General features: G+C 43.8%; 1 protein-coding gene and 1 pseudogene across 1 annotated transcript in view; one reads left to right on the top strand and one right to left on the bottom strand.

Moving 5' to 3' along the window:
- The window catches only part of Katnal2 (katanin catalytic subunit A1 like 2), a 174,837-nt gene that overhangs the window by 10,588 nt on the left and 151,125 nt on the right, over positions 1–13,124 (top strand). The gene's annotated exons all lie outside the window — the stretch shown is intronic.
- Positions 2,918–4,143, bottom strand: LOC101611763 (annotated as a pseudogene).

Genomic DNA, 13,124 nt, shown 5'->3' with positions numbered 1-13,124 from the left:
ACCCAAGCTTCTTAAAGCAGAATCACCCACACCCTACTCCTAGCAACCAATTCCTCCTCCTCCTCTTCCACCTCCTCCTGGACCCATACAGAGAAACCCAGGGCTCTTGAACAGTCTTGCTCAAGCCCACTGGTCCCTTGAAGTATATCTACCCTGTTCTTATGCTTTTAAATGAAATCTCTCACTTTTGCTGTTTGTGCAATATTTTCAGTTCTTTGAATGAGATGCTAAGAACCTGGAACTACACAATCCAGACAAGGACCATTGTTAAGAATAGAGTGATGGGCTGAAGAGATGGCTCAGTAGATAAGGAGTTTGTCTGCAAAGCCAAAGGACCCATGTTTGATTGCCCAGGACCCATGTAAGCCAGATGTACAAGGGGGTGCACGCGTCTAGAGTTTGTTTGCAGTGGCTGGAGCCCTGGCATGCCCATTCTCTCTCTCTCTCTCCCTCTTTCTATCTGTTAAATAAATAAATAAAAACAATATATTTTTAAAAGTTAAAAAAAAATAATAGAATGATTAGCCAACATGCATGATGTACTAGGTTCTAGTCCTAGTAAAACACACACACACACACACACACACACACACATATCACTGGATGTGGTCACTCATGCTTATAATCCCAGCACTCAGGAGGCTTAGGTAGATGCATTATTATGTGTTTGAAATCAGTCTGGACTAGAGTGAGACCTTGTCTCGAAAAAAGAAAAATGGGGCTAGAGGGATGGCTTAGCAGTTATGGTACTTGCCTGCAAAGCCAAAGGATCCAGGTTCAATTCCACAGGACCCACGTAAGCCAGATGCACAAGGTGGTGCATGCATCTGGAGTATGTTTGCAGTGGCTGGAGGCCCTACTGTGCCCATTCTCTCTCTCTGGCTCTCTCCATCTCAAATGAATAAAAATATTTTTTAAAAAAAGAAAAGGAGGGCTGGAGAATATGGCTTAACAGTTAAGGCACTTGCCTGCAAAGCTAAAGGACCCTAGTTCAGTTCCCCAAGACCCACATGAGCCAGTTGCACAAGGTGGCGCATGTGTCTGGAGTTCATTTGCAGTGGCTGGAGGCCCTGGTGTGCCCATTCTCGCTCTCTTTCTCTCTCACTTTCTCTCTACCTCTTTCTCTGTCTCAAATAAATAAATAAAATATGTTTTTTAAAAAAGTAAAGGAAAAATGGCAAAAATTAAGACAAGATGGTAAGGACCTGCATACACCTCAAGGTGACATCCTCAGGCCTCTACACAGTGTGGCAAAGGCGCACACACAAAAGGAAATATTCTCTCCATTGCTCTATGTAATGTTGTAGAGGGAGAGGCAGTGTAAATCAGAATAGCTTCTCAGGCTGGAGCGATGGCTTAGTGGTTAAGACACTTGCCTGCATAGCCAAAGGACCTAGGTTCGACTCCCCAGGACCCACATAGTGAATTCCAAGTCAGCCTGGACTACAGTGAAACCCTACCTCAGGGGAAAAAAAAAAAGACATGGACTTATCATTTGGGGCCAAACACACTTCAGAGCATGGAGACACTTTAACCCACTAATGATGTGAGTGATGCTTGGATTCTCACTGACTTGAATCCAGATTTTTCTGGAACAAGAAGGCACTCAGCTGACTTGATCATGCACCATGACTAAGTGAAAGAAGATGGGTCAATGGGAAGATTGGTTGTCTTGAGCAATGAAGAGGTTTCAATCTCTTTGTCATAAACATGGATTCTTGTATTTTGTTTTATTGATTTGGAGGGATGGGTGTGGGGAGGAATGGGCATGCTAGGGTCTCTAGTCACTGCAAACAAACTCCAGATGCATGCACCACTTCATGCAGCTGACTTTATGTGGGTACTGGGGGATCAAACCCAGATTGTTAGGCTTTGCAGGCAAGTGCCTTAACTGCTAAGCCATCTTTCCAGCCCACAAACACAGATTATTTTTTATTTATTTTTAAATGGTTTGTTTGAGGTAGGGTCTCACTCTGACCCAGGCTGACCTGGAACTCACTATGTAGTCTCAGAGTGGCCTCAAACTCACGGTGGTCCTCCTACCTCTGCCTCCCGAGTGCTGGGATTAAAGGCGTGCACCACCATGACCAGCTAAACACAGATTCTTCACTTGAGTAGAATCCTAACCCTGAGATAGCCCAGACCATAAGATAGACCAACTCACTCAGAATCCAGGAGAGAGGGAATTCCAGGGGTCAATGAGTATTTTGTAAATGTCAGGAGATTCTAATGTGCATCCATATTTGAGGCTTGGTGGGTTAGAAGTCTTGGTGCAAGCCTGAAGACCTTTCCCACCTTAGCCTTTCCACCCACCCTGGCACACACCCACCACACACACCATGCTCACACCTAGGGCTGTTGCTGAAATTACCATCAGTCCTGCATCCCTTAACTGCTTTCCACAATCTTTACTATCATGTCTTTGTTGACACTGTAATGATTCCACAGATTAAACAGCCTTATTAGTCATCTAGAGCTGTTTCTTTTTTCTAGACACATAGACCTGGGGCATTGTTAGGCAAGGAAGAGATAATGGCTGGATGGTTCCTTGAGGAATGTGGATGACCCACTCCTGGTATCTGTCGCCCACCTGCTGTCCTCGGTGACTCCATTTTGTCCTGACCTAATAGTCAGCAGTAAAAATACTGGTTATGGGGATAGCATGCTGTGGAACACAAAAGTCCCAAATCAGCAGCCTATGTGTATAATGAAAAGTCAAGATGTATTAAGTATAACTCAGTTTTTACAGGTTCACAAAGCAAAACATCTCCCTTGCACTTGGGGCCAAATGACCAACAAATGCCCTGAACTGAGTTTCAATCAAGACAGCCCCTTGCCATATGGAAGGGAAGGTCTTATGCAGCTTCCATAAAAGACATTCCCAACTCTGAAAGTTGAGAATAAAAGCCATGACAAATCACTTTTTTTCTGCATGTGTGTAGTTGCCACATCCAGGTCCTCCACCACCATTTCCTCCTCTTCCTCTTCCATAACCAGGGCTACCTTCAGAGTTGCCAGCCCTCAACAAATCCTTGTCCACTTCCGTGTCCATCAGATCCTCCTGTAGAGTTACTTCCTGGTCCTGGTCCATAATTTCCACCACCACCATGGGAATCTCCAAAACCAAAGTTCCCTCCTCTTCCACTCCTAGAACTCTGGACTTCCTGTATTTATTGTCTTGACAATGCCTTTCTTACTTCTGCATTATGATCATAGATGGTGTGATATTTTTGCAATACAATTTCATGCACAGGATCATGGACATCAGAAGTAACAAAGCCAATTGTCAGGTGTGGTGATGCACGCCTTTAATCCCATCACTCGGGAGGCAGAGGTAGGAGAATCACTGTGAGTTCAAGGCCTCCCTGAGACTACATAGTGAATTCCAGGTCAGCCTGGAATATAGTGAAAACTTACCCTGAAAAAACAAACAAACAAAAAAAGTAACAAAGCCAAAGTCTCTCTCTCTTTCTTTTTTTAATTCAAGAGAGAGAGCTTGGTGCTCAAGTCTCAGCCACTGCAATCAAATGACAGATGTTTGCACCACCTATTGGTATGTGTGACCTTGCACTTGCCTCACCTTTGTGCATCTGGCTAACGTAGGATCTGGAGAGTCAAACATGGGTCCTTAGCATCACAGGCAAGCACGTTAACCCCTAAGCCATCTCTTCAGCCCCCAAAGCCTCTTTTCTTTCCAGACTGCTTATCAGTAATTATTTCAATAGTATCAGTGTTTCCATAGTCTTCAAAGTGATCTCTAAGGCGACACTCCTCAGTGTCTTCTTTAATTCCACCAACAAATAGTTTCTTCACAGTCCCATGGGATCCAGGTTTTCTGGACTCCTCTCTGGCTACTGCACATTTTGGCTCAACTACTCTCCCATCAGTGGCATGAGGCCTTGCAGCAATGACAGCACCTATCTCAGCCATGAATGAGAAAGTTACAAAACCAAACCCTCTTGGTCTTTTGCGTACAGGATCCCTCATCACCACATAGTCTGTGGGCTTCCCCCATAACTCATAGTAATTTCTCAAGCTTTCTTCAATGGTTTTGAAGCTGATGCCACCAATAAAGAGTTTACAGAACTGTTCCTTTTCCCTCTTTTTCCTTCCCAAAGGAACAGTTTCTAAAGTTTTCCCCATCGCGAACTCAGTCACTTCAGCCCAATTTCCCACAGCCGATCTCAACTATCAATAGAATATAATAGAGAATAGAATAGATACAATACAATACAATGGAATGCAATAGAAGAGAATTTTTTTTTTTTTTTTTTTGGTTTTTCGAGGTAGGGTCTCACTCTGGTCCAGGCTGACCTGGAATTAACTCTGTAGTCTCAGGGTGGCCTTGAACTCATGGCGATCCTCCTACCTCTGCCTCCCGAGTGCTGGGATTAAAGGCGTGCGCCACCACGCCCGGCTTAGAAGAGAATTTTACAAGGGTATATCAGATCTAAGCATTCCCTTATTTCAAAGTACATCGCTTTAATTATTTGTTTTTATTTTTATTTATTTGAGAGTGACAGACAGAAAGAGGCAGATAGAAAGAGAGAGAGAGAGAGAATTGGTGTGCCAGGGCCTCCAGCCACAGCAGACAAACTCCAGATGTATGTGCCCCCTTGTGCATCTGGCTAATGTGGATCATGGGGAATTGAACCAGGGTCCTTAGGCTTCATAGGCAAGCATTTAACAGCTAAGCCATCTCTCCAGCCCAAAGTGCATCACTTTATAAATCAGAATCTTGGGCTGGAGAGATAGTTTAGCAGTTAAGGCACTTGCCTGCAAAACCTAACAACCTGGGTCTGATTCCCCAGTACCCACCTAAAGCCAGATGCACAGGGGTGCATGCACCTGGAGTTCCTTTGCAGCAACTGGAGGCCCTTGAGCACCCATTCCCTCTGTCTCTTCTCTATCTTACTCTGCTTACAAATAAATAAATATTAAAAAAAAAAAAAAAAGAATCTTGGGGGCTGGAAGAACGGCTTAGCAGTTTAGGCATCTGCCTGCAAAGCCAAAGGACCCAGGTTCAATTCCCCAGGGCCCAAGTTAGCCAGATGCACAAGGGGGTACACATGTCTGGAATTCATTTGCAGTGGCTAGAGGACCTGCCACACCCATTCTTTCTCTTTCCCTTTTTCTCTCCGTTTCTGTGTTAAATAAGTAAGTCAAGAGAGAGAGAGAGAAATCAAAGACCTGATGTACTTTTTTACATTTAAAAAAGAATCTTGGGGGCTGGAGATGACTTACTGGTTGAGCACTTGCCTGTGAAGCCTGAGGACTCTGGTTAGAGGTTTGTTTTCCCAGGACCCACATTAGCCAGATGCACAAGGGGGCATACGCATCTGGAGTTCGTTTGCAGTGGCTGGAGGCCCTGGTGTGCCTATTCTCTCTATTTCTTTCTATCTGCCTCTATCTCTGTCTGTCACTGTCAAATAAATAAATTAATTTAAAAAACATCTTAGGCTGCAGAGATGGCTTAGCAGTTAAGATGCTTGCCAGCAAAGCCAAAGGACCCAGGTTCAATTCCTTAGTAACTACGTAAAGCCAGATGCACAAAGTGGTGCATGCATCTGACGTTTGTTTGCAGTAGCTGGAGGCCCTAGCATGCCTATTCTCTCTCTCTCTTTTATAAATGCATAAATAAATAAATATTTTAAAAGTAAGAATTTGTGTTTGTTTGTTTTGATTTTTGCTTTTGGAGGTAGGGTCTCATTCTAGGCCAGCCTGACCTGGAATTCACTATGTAGTCACAGAGTGGTCTTGAACTCACAGCAATCCTACCTCTGCCTCACAAATGCTGGGATTAAAGGCATGTGGCACCACGCCCAGCTTTTGTTTGTTTGTTTGAGATAGGGTTTTACAATAGCCTAGGCTGACCTGGAATTCACTATGTAGTCTCAGGGTAGCCTTGAACTCATGGCAATCCTCCTACCTATGCCTCCCAAGTGCTGAGATTAAAGGCATGCACCACCATGCCCAGCAAGAATCTTTTCTTTTTTCTTTTTCTTTTTTATTTATTTATTTATTTATTTTTAATTTTTTTGTTCATTTTTATTTATTTATTTGAGAGTGACAGAGAGAGAAAGAGGCAGATAGAAAGAGAGAGTGAGTGAGAATGGGCACACCAGGGCTTCCAGCCACTGCAAATGACTCCAGACGCATGCACCCCCTTGTGCATCTGGCTAATGTGGGTCCTGGAGAATCAAGCCTCAAACCGGGGTCCTTAGGCTTCACAGGCAAGTGCTTAACCACTAAGCCATCTCTCCAGCCCTTTCTTTTTCTTTTTGAGGTTGGGTTGCTCACTCTAGCCCAGGCGAACTGGGAACTCACTCTGCAGTTCCAGGCTGAGCTTGAACTCAGAAATCCTCCTACCTCAAACTCCCAAGCACTGGAATTAAAGGCATGTGCCTCCACACCCGGCTCACTATCATCTATATTAAACTGCTTTATTTCCTTCAGAAATGAATCATTATCTTACACAACATTAATTCATGGATGATGGGTACAGTCATTTCCAACATTGCCAGTTCCCTTGAGAAAATAAGACCCATGATAGCAGAAACTATTTTCACTGAACACCTTTGCCAAGAACATAATTTGATCATAGCAAGTATAAAACAAATGTTTTCTAAATGAATGAATAAATAAGTGGTTCATTTTCATTTAAAGGGAGGAGGGAAGCAGAGTGTGGTGGCGCACGCCTCTAGTCCCAGCACTTGGGAGGCAGAGGTAGGAGGATTGCCATGAGTTCAAGGCTACCCTGAGACTACATTGTGAATTCCAGGTCAGCCTGGGCTAGAGTGAACCCCTACCTTGAAAAACTAAAATAATAATAATAATAAGCCAGGCATGGTAGCGCATACTTTTAATCCCAGCACTGGGGAGGCAGAGGTAGGAGGATTGCTGTGAGTTCGAGGCCAGCCTGAGACTACATAGTGAATTCCAGGTCAACCTGGGCTTGAGTTAGACCCTACCTAAAAAAACAAAAAAAAAAAAAAAGGAAAGAAAGAAAAAAAGAAAAATAAAATAAAATAAAATAAAATAAAATAAAATAAAATAAAATAAAATAAAATAAAATAAAATGGAGAGGGAAAGCCTGGTATGGTGTCTCATGCCTTTAACCCCAGCACTTGGGAGGCAGAGGTAGGAGGATTGCTGTGAGTTTGAGGCCACCTTGAGACTACATAGTTAATTCCAGGTCAGTATGAGCTAGAGTGGGACTCTACCTCAAAAAACAAAATAAATAAATAAATAAATAGGAGGGAGAGCTGGCGATATTGCTCAATAGTTAAAGGTGCATGCTTGCTAAACCTAAGTGTCTGGGTTCAAGTCCCCTGGACCCATGTAAAGCCAGATGCACAGAATGACACATATATCTGGTCTTCAGTTGCAGTGGCATGATGCCCTTGGTGGGCCCATACACAGTCTCTCTGTCTAAATAAATAAATTTTTATTTTATTTATTTATTTTGTTTTTTTGAGGTAGAGTCTCACTCTGGCCCAGGCTGACCTGGAATTCACTATGTAGTCTCAGGGTGGCTTTGAACTCACAGCGATCCTGCTAGATCCTCCTATGTCTGCCTCCTGAGTGCTGGGATTGAAGGCTTGGGCCACCACGCCCAGCTAAATAAATAAATTTTAAAAGGTGGGGTGGAGGCCTCAAGGACCTGAGCTCAAACCCTAGTATAAGACAGGAAAGGAAGGAGGGCAGAAATGAGGAGAAGGAAGAGGAAGGTCATTTCAGTAGTAATATGATACAATCAAATATGGGGACTGAAAATAACAGAACACTCTGTCAATAACAGCAACTTCAATAGCTAGGCCCACTAAACACTCACTGTGTGCCAGGAATGTCTAAGCATTGAAACCACATTCTTTAAGGTAGGGAGGGGCACACATCACTGTTGCTCTTCTGACAGATCTATTTGTCTCAGGACAGACCTACACCCTAGTCCAGTTGGGAAAATTCGTTGAGAAAGACCCATCTCAGGCGAGGGAAGAAACATTCCTGTTCATGTACATTTGAGATGAGTGTCACAAGCTAAGCAAATCTACGGTGAGTCATGCTAATGGAAGGGCACTTCTGAGTGATGTGAACAGCTGCTCAAGCTGTTCTGGACACTGTCCTTTCTGAATGCTGTTGTTCAGTGCTTCCAGGACACAATTACCCAGCTAATGCCACGCTCCATCCTTCTAGGAAAAAAATATCCCTGGTTTTTTGTTTTGTTTTGTTTTTGCTTTTCGAGGTAGAGTTGTATTCTAGCCCAGGCTGACCTGGAATTTACTATGTAGTTTCAGGGTGACCTCGAACTCATGGTGATCCTCCTACTGCTGCCTCCCAAGTGCTGGGATTAAAGGCATGCGCCACCACACCTGGCCCCATTTTTGTTTTTTGTTTATTTTTATTTATTTATTTGAGAGTTACAGACAGAGAGAGAAAGAGGCAGATAGAGAGAGACAGAGAATGGGCGTGCCAGGGCTTCCAGTGACTGCAAACTCCAGACGCGTGTGCCCCTTTGCACATCTGGCTAATGTGGGTCCTGGGGAAGCGAGCCTCATACTGGGGTCCTTAGGCTTCACAGGCAAGTGCTTAATGGCTAAGCCATCTCTCCAGCCCCCATTTTTGTTTTTTGACTCAGGGTCTCACTGTGTAGTCCAGGCTGGCCTTGAACTCAAGACCTACCTGCCTCAGTCTCTCTGCAGTGGAGGTGAGTTTCAGTGGACACTATGTATGGCTATTCCTTTTTTAAAAGATTTTGTTTATTTATTTATTATTTGAGAGAAAGAAAGGGGACAGATAGAGAGAATAGACATGCCAGGGCCGCCAGCCTCTGAAAGTGAGCTCCAGATGCATGGGCCATCTTATGCATCTGGCTTTACATGGGTACTGGGGAATCAAACCTGGGTCCTTTGGCTTTCCAGGCAAGTGCCCTAACTCTTAGCCATCTCTCCAGCAACATATATATATATTTAGCAATTTTGGAATTTGAACCCATGGGATACTAGACAAGCTCTCTACCACAGTCCTTCATCTCTAGCCTGTCTTCTTGTTCTTCTTCTTCTTTTCAAGGTAGGGTCTCACTCTAGCTCAGGCTGACCTGGAATTCACTATATTGTCTCAGGGTGGCCTCGAACTCACAGCAATCCTTCCACCTCTGCCTCCCAAGTGCTAGGATTAAAGACGTGAGCCACCATGCCTGGCTATGTCTCCATTTTTACAATGAATAATGAATGCACCTAGGTTTTGTTGGTGAATAATTCTTCTAAAAACAAAAAGGCAATTTTAAAGAGACTTGACTAAGTCCTTCTTTTGCCTGGTACCATTAAATCCTTGCACCACTGTGCATTTGACATAGGAAAACAACAATTAAACAGCTCCCTGCATCTTTCTTAGAAGCACAGAGCAACAAGTGACAGGATAGGAAACCAACCTTGGCTTTTATCACTGCAGAGGAGAGCTCAGATCCCTTATCAACACAGAGGGGAGCTCAGATCCCCTACCTATAGATGCAGAAAGGGTCATATTGGTCAGGCATGGTGACATGTGCCTTTAATCACAGCATTCAGGAGGCTGAGGAAGATCATGAGTTCGAGGCCAGCCTGGGGCTATGGAGTAAGTTCCTGGTCAGCCCTGGCTAGAGTAACACTGTCTCAAAAACCCAGAAAGAAAACGTAATACTGGGTCTGTAGTTAAGTGGCATGTACATGTGGAGTTCACTTGCACCAGCAAGAGATGCATTCATCTTCCCCCTCTCTGCCTGCAAACAAATAATTTGTTTTTAAATTCACATTCAGGGCTGAAGAGATGGCTCAGTGGTTAAAGGGATTTGCTTGTAAAGGCTAACATCCCAGGTTTGGTTCCCTAGGGTCCTCATAAAGTAAGATACACAAAGTGGCTCATAAATCTGGACTTCATTTGCAGCATCAGAAGGTGTAGATTCTGTATGGGTGTGCATGCATGCATGCATGTGAGGTAAATTTTTTAAAATATTTAAAAGAACTTTCTTGAAGCCAGGCGTGGTGGCGCATGCCTTTAATCCCAACACTCAGGAGGCAGAGGTACGAGTTCAAGGCCACCCTGAGACTACAGAGTTAATTCCAGGTCAGCCTGGACCAGAGTGAGACCCTACCTCCAAAAACCAAAAACAAAACAAAAGAACTTTTTTGAGAATTGGTTTCATTCTAGTCCAGGCTGACCTAGAACTCACTCTAGCCTCAGACTGGTCTCAATATCATGCAGTCCTCCTATCTCAGCTTCCCCAGTGCTACGATTAAAGGTGTGTATCACAATACCCAGTCAATAAATTTTTAATGTTTTATTTATTTGCAACAAGAGAGAGAGAGAGAAAGAGAAAGAAAGGAAAGAAAGACACAGAGAATGGGCACACCAAGGCTTCCAGCCACTGAAAGTGAACTCCAAGCACATGCACTGATTTGTGCATCTGTTTTTTTTTTTTTTAACATGGGTACTGGGTAATTGAACCCAGGTAGTTAGGCTTTGCAGGCAAGTGCCTTAACTGCTGAGCAATCTCTCCAGCCCAATAAATTTTTTTAATTTTAATTTTTTATTAACAACTTCCATGATTATAAAAAAGACCCCATGGTAATACCATCCCTCCCCCCACTTATCCCTTTGAAACTCCACTCTCCATCATACCTCCTCCCCATCTCAGTCAGTCTCTCTTTTACTTTTGATGTCTTGATCTTTTCCTCCTCTTATGATGGTCTTCTGCAGGTTGGGTCAGGCACTGTGAGGCCATGGATATCCAGGCCATTTTGTGTCTGGAGGGAGCATGTTGTATGGAGTCCTGCCCTTCCTTTGGCTCTTACATTCTTTCCGCCACCTCTTCCGCATTAGACCCTGAGCCTTGGAAGGTGTGATGCAGATATTGCAGTACTGAGCACTGCGGTCATTTCTTTCCATCACCATGATACCTTCCGAGTCATCCCAAGGTCACTGCTATCTGAAAAGAGAAGATTCTCAACCAAAAGTGAGAGTAGCATTAATATAAGGGTGTGAACGTTAATGGAAGTGCTTACTGGGCAGTTTGGTAAGCATAGGATATATATTTGGCCAGACAACAGCAGACGTTACACCCCTAGGGCTCATGACTACCCCTGTTTTAAGTTTTCAGTATCAGGGATGTATTCCATCCCTTGGAGCAGGCCTCCTGTCCAATTAGAGGGCAGTTGGTTTTCCCCATAACAGACATGCCACTATTGCACCTGTTGGCTCATTTTGCCTGGCTGGCCAATTATGAGACTTGAAGTATCCACTGGTGAGTATCTTCACTGGTGATTTCTCTTTCTCCCATTGAACTGCATGCAGAATGGCTTCTTCTAGCTTTCTGTTAGCAAAAAAAAAATTTTTTTTTGAGGTAGGGTCCCACTCTAGCCCAGGCTGACCTGGAATTCATTAATCTCTGGGTGGCCTTGAACTTGTGGCAGTCCTCCTACCTCTGCATCCCAAGTGCTGGAATTAAAGGTGTACCACCATGCCCAGCTTCCAATAATTAAAAAAAAATCATATTCAGTAAAACTGAGCATGGTGGTTACATACCTTTAATGCCACCTTGTGCATCTGGCTTATGTGGGTACTAGGGAATTGAACCCGAGTCCTCAGGCTTCACAGGCAAGCACCTTAACTGATAGGCCATTCCTCCAGTTGCAATAAATCCTTTCCTTCCTCCCATAACTGTATCTGGTCTGGAGGTTCATCCCAGCAACATGAGTCTTGTTGAAGGCCCAAGAAATGAAGTGCACAGTGTTGCTTTTAGATGGTGTGTGGACTATGATTCCCTCACTGTGATGGCTCCCAGCTAATGGTGCAAAGACATTGGTTACTGGAGGGACTTTAATAGAAGTTCAGTTTCAGACATCTATGGGCATGTGGCCCAGCAGGAAGAGGACAATTGTGGCAGAAGTTCTTGGGCCCATCTGAAACATTGGGCAATATCTATTTTGTCTTAGCCATTTCTTCTTTCCTCTGGTTGGTGGGGGAGGGTTTGTCTGGGACTTTTCACTCCATTGAACAAGAAGAGGTTGAGTCTGGCACCAGTCAGCACCTACTAGATTCAGCATTTAGCAAGTGGTCTTTTCTACCTCATTCCCTCCTCTTCACTTTCATAATACCATATAATCTTATTTTGAAGAGAATGATTGGTACTCCTAGTATATTACCTGTAGCTTTATTGCTTCCATTTTAGTTTGGATGAGCCTGGATAGAGCATTTAGGACACATGGTCCTATTAGTATTCCCAATGTTATCATTATGAGGAGCTCCATTAAAGGGGCCAGCCAAGGTCCCCATGTAGTCCACATTGTACCCCATTGGCCTTCATTTGTACTTCTCATCTTAATTCTTTCTAGTAACCTTTTAGCATTTTCATGTACTACCCCTGACTATGGTCTTGGAGGACTATTGTCACCAATGAGTCTATCTGATTCTGAAGAGCGACTAGGCTCTCTTGAACAATGGTTAAGTCTTCCTTGATCTGGGTAGAGATCTGGCTATGTTGAACTTGTTGAATGCCTATTATAGTGGCACCAGTGACTACAGTTCCTGTAGCAGACTGGTAACAGTACAGGAGTCTCTTACTCCTTGATGTGAGGTGTTACAAGTATGGTTGGACCTCATATCCCAGGAGTGCATCCAAATCAGCAGCTAGGAACACTAATCTGCAATTCTCTCCTGGATAACAGGTATAAATACCTTTGGAACAGGCAAAGTATGTGCAATCAGAGGTCACAGCCACTTTAAAAACCCTGGTACTCTTTTCATTGCCCACACATTGGGATCCTAAGATCTGAATAGGTGGTGCAGTTACACAAGTGCTTTTTGGGCTATTTGTTAGGCTTTGACTAGCCATTCCTCCTCTAGTATAGGTGACTTGACTGGCATGCTAACATATCTAGCAATCTTTTCCCAGGATCGGGTCTGCTACATTGAGAATCTCATGGCTAGCATTTTCCAAATTCAACATGTTGAGAAGGGGAACATTGGGATCAAATTGGTTGACTTCTTCCTGTTTAGGGGCCCAAGGGTTATCTAAGGGGTTAAGTTTGCTCACTAGAAGGAAAACCTTCTGCTTGGTGAATGATAGCTGGAAGGTCATGAGTGCAGATCAG

This window comes from Jaculus jaculus, chromosome 2 (assembly GCF_020740685.1).
Source record: "Jaculus jaculus isolate mJacJac1 chromosome 2, mJacJac1.mat.Y.cur, whole genome shotgun sequence".
NCBI classification, from domain to species: Eukaryota; Metazoa; Chordata; class Mammalia; order Rodentia; family Dipodidae; genus Jaculus; species Jaculus jaculus.
Note: the sequence above shows the minus strand (reverse complement) of the source record. Positions and strands in the feature narration are given on the sequence as shown.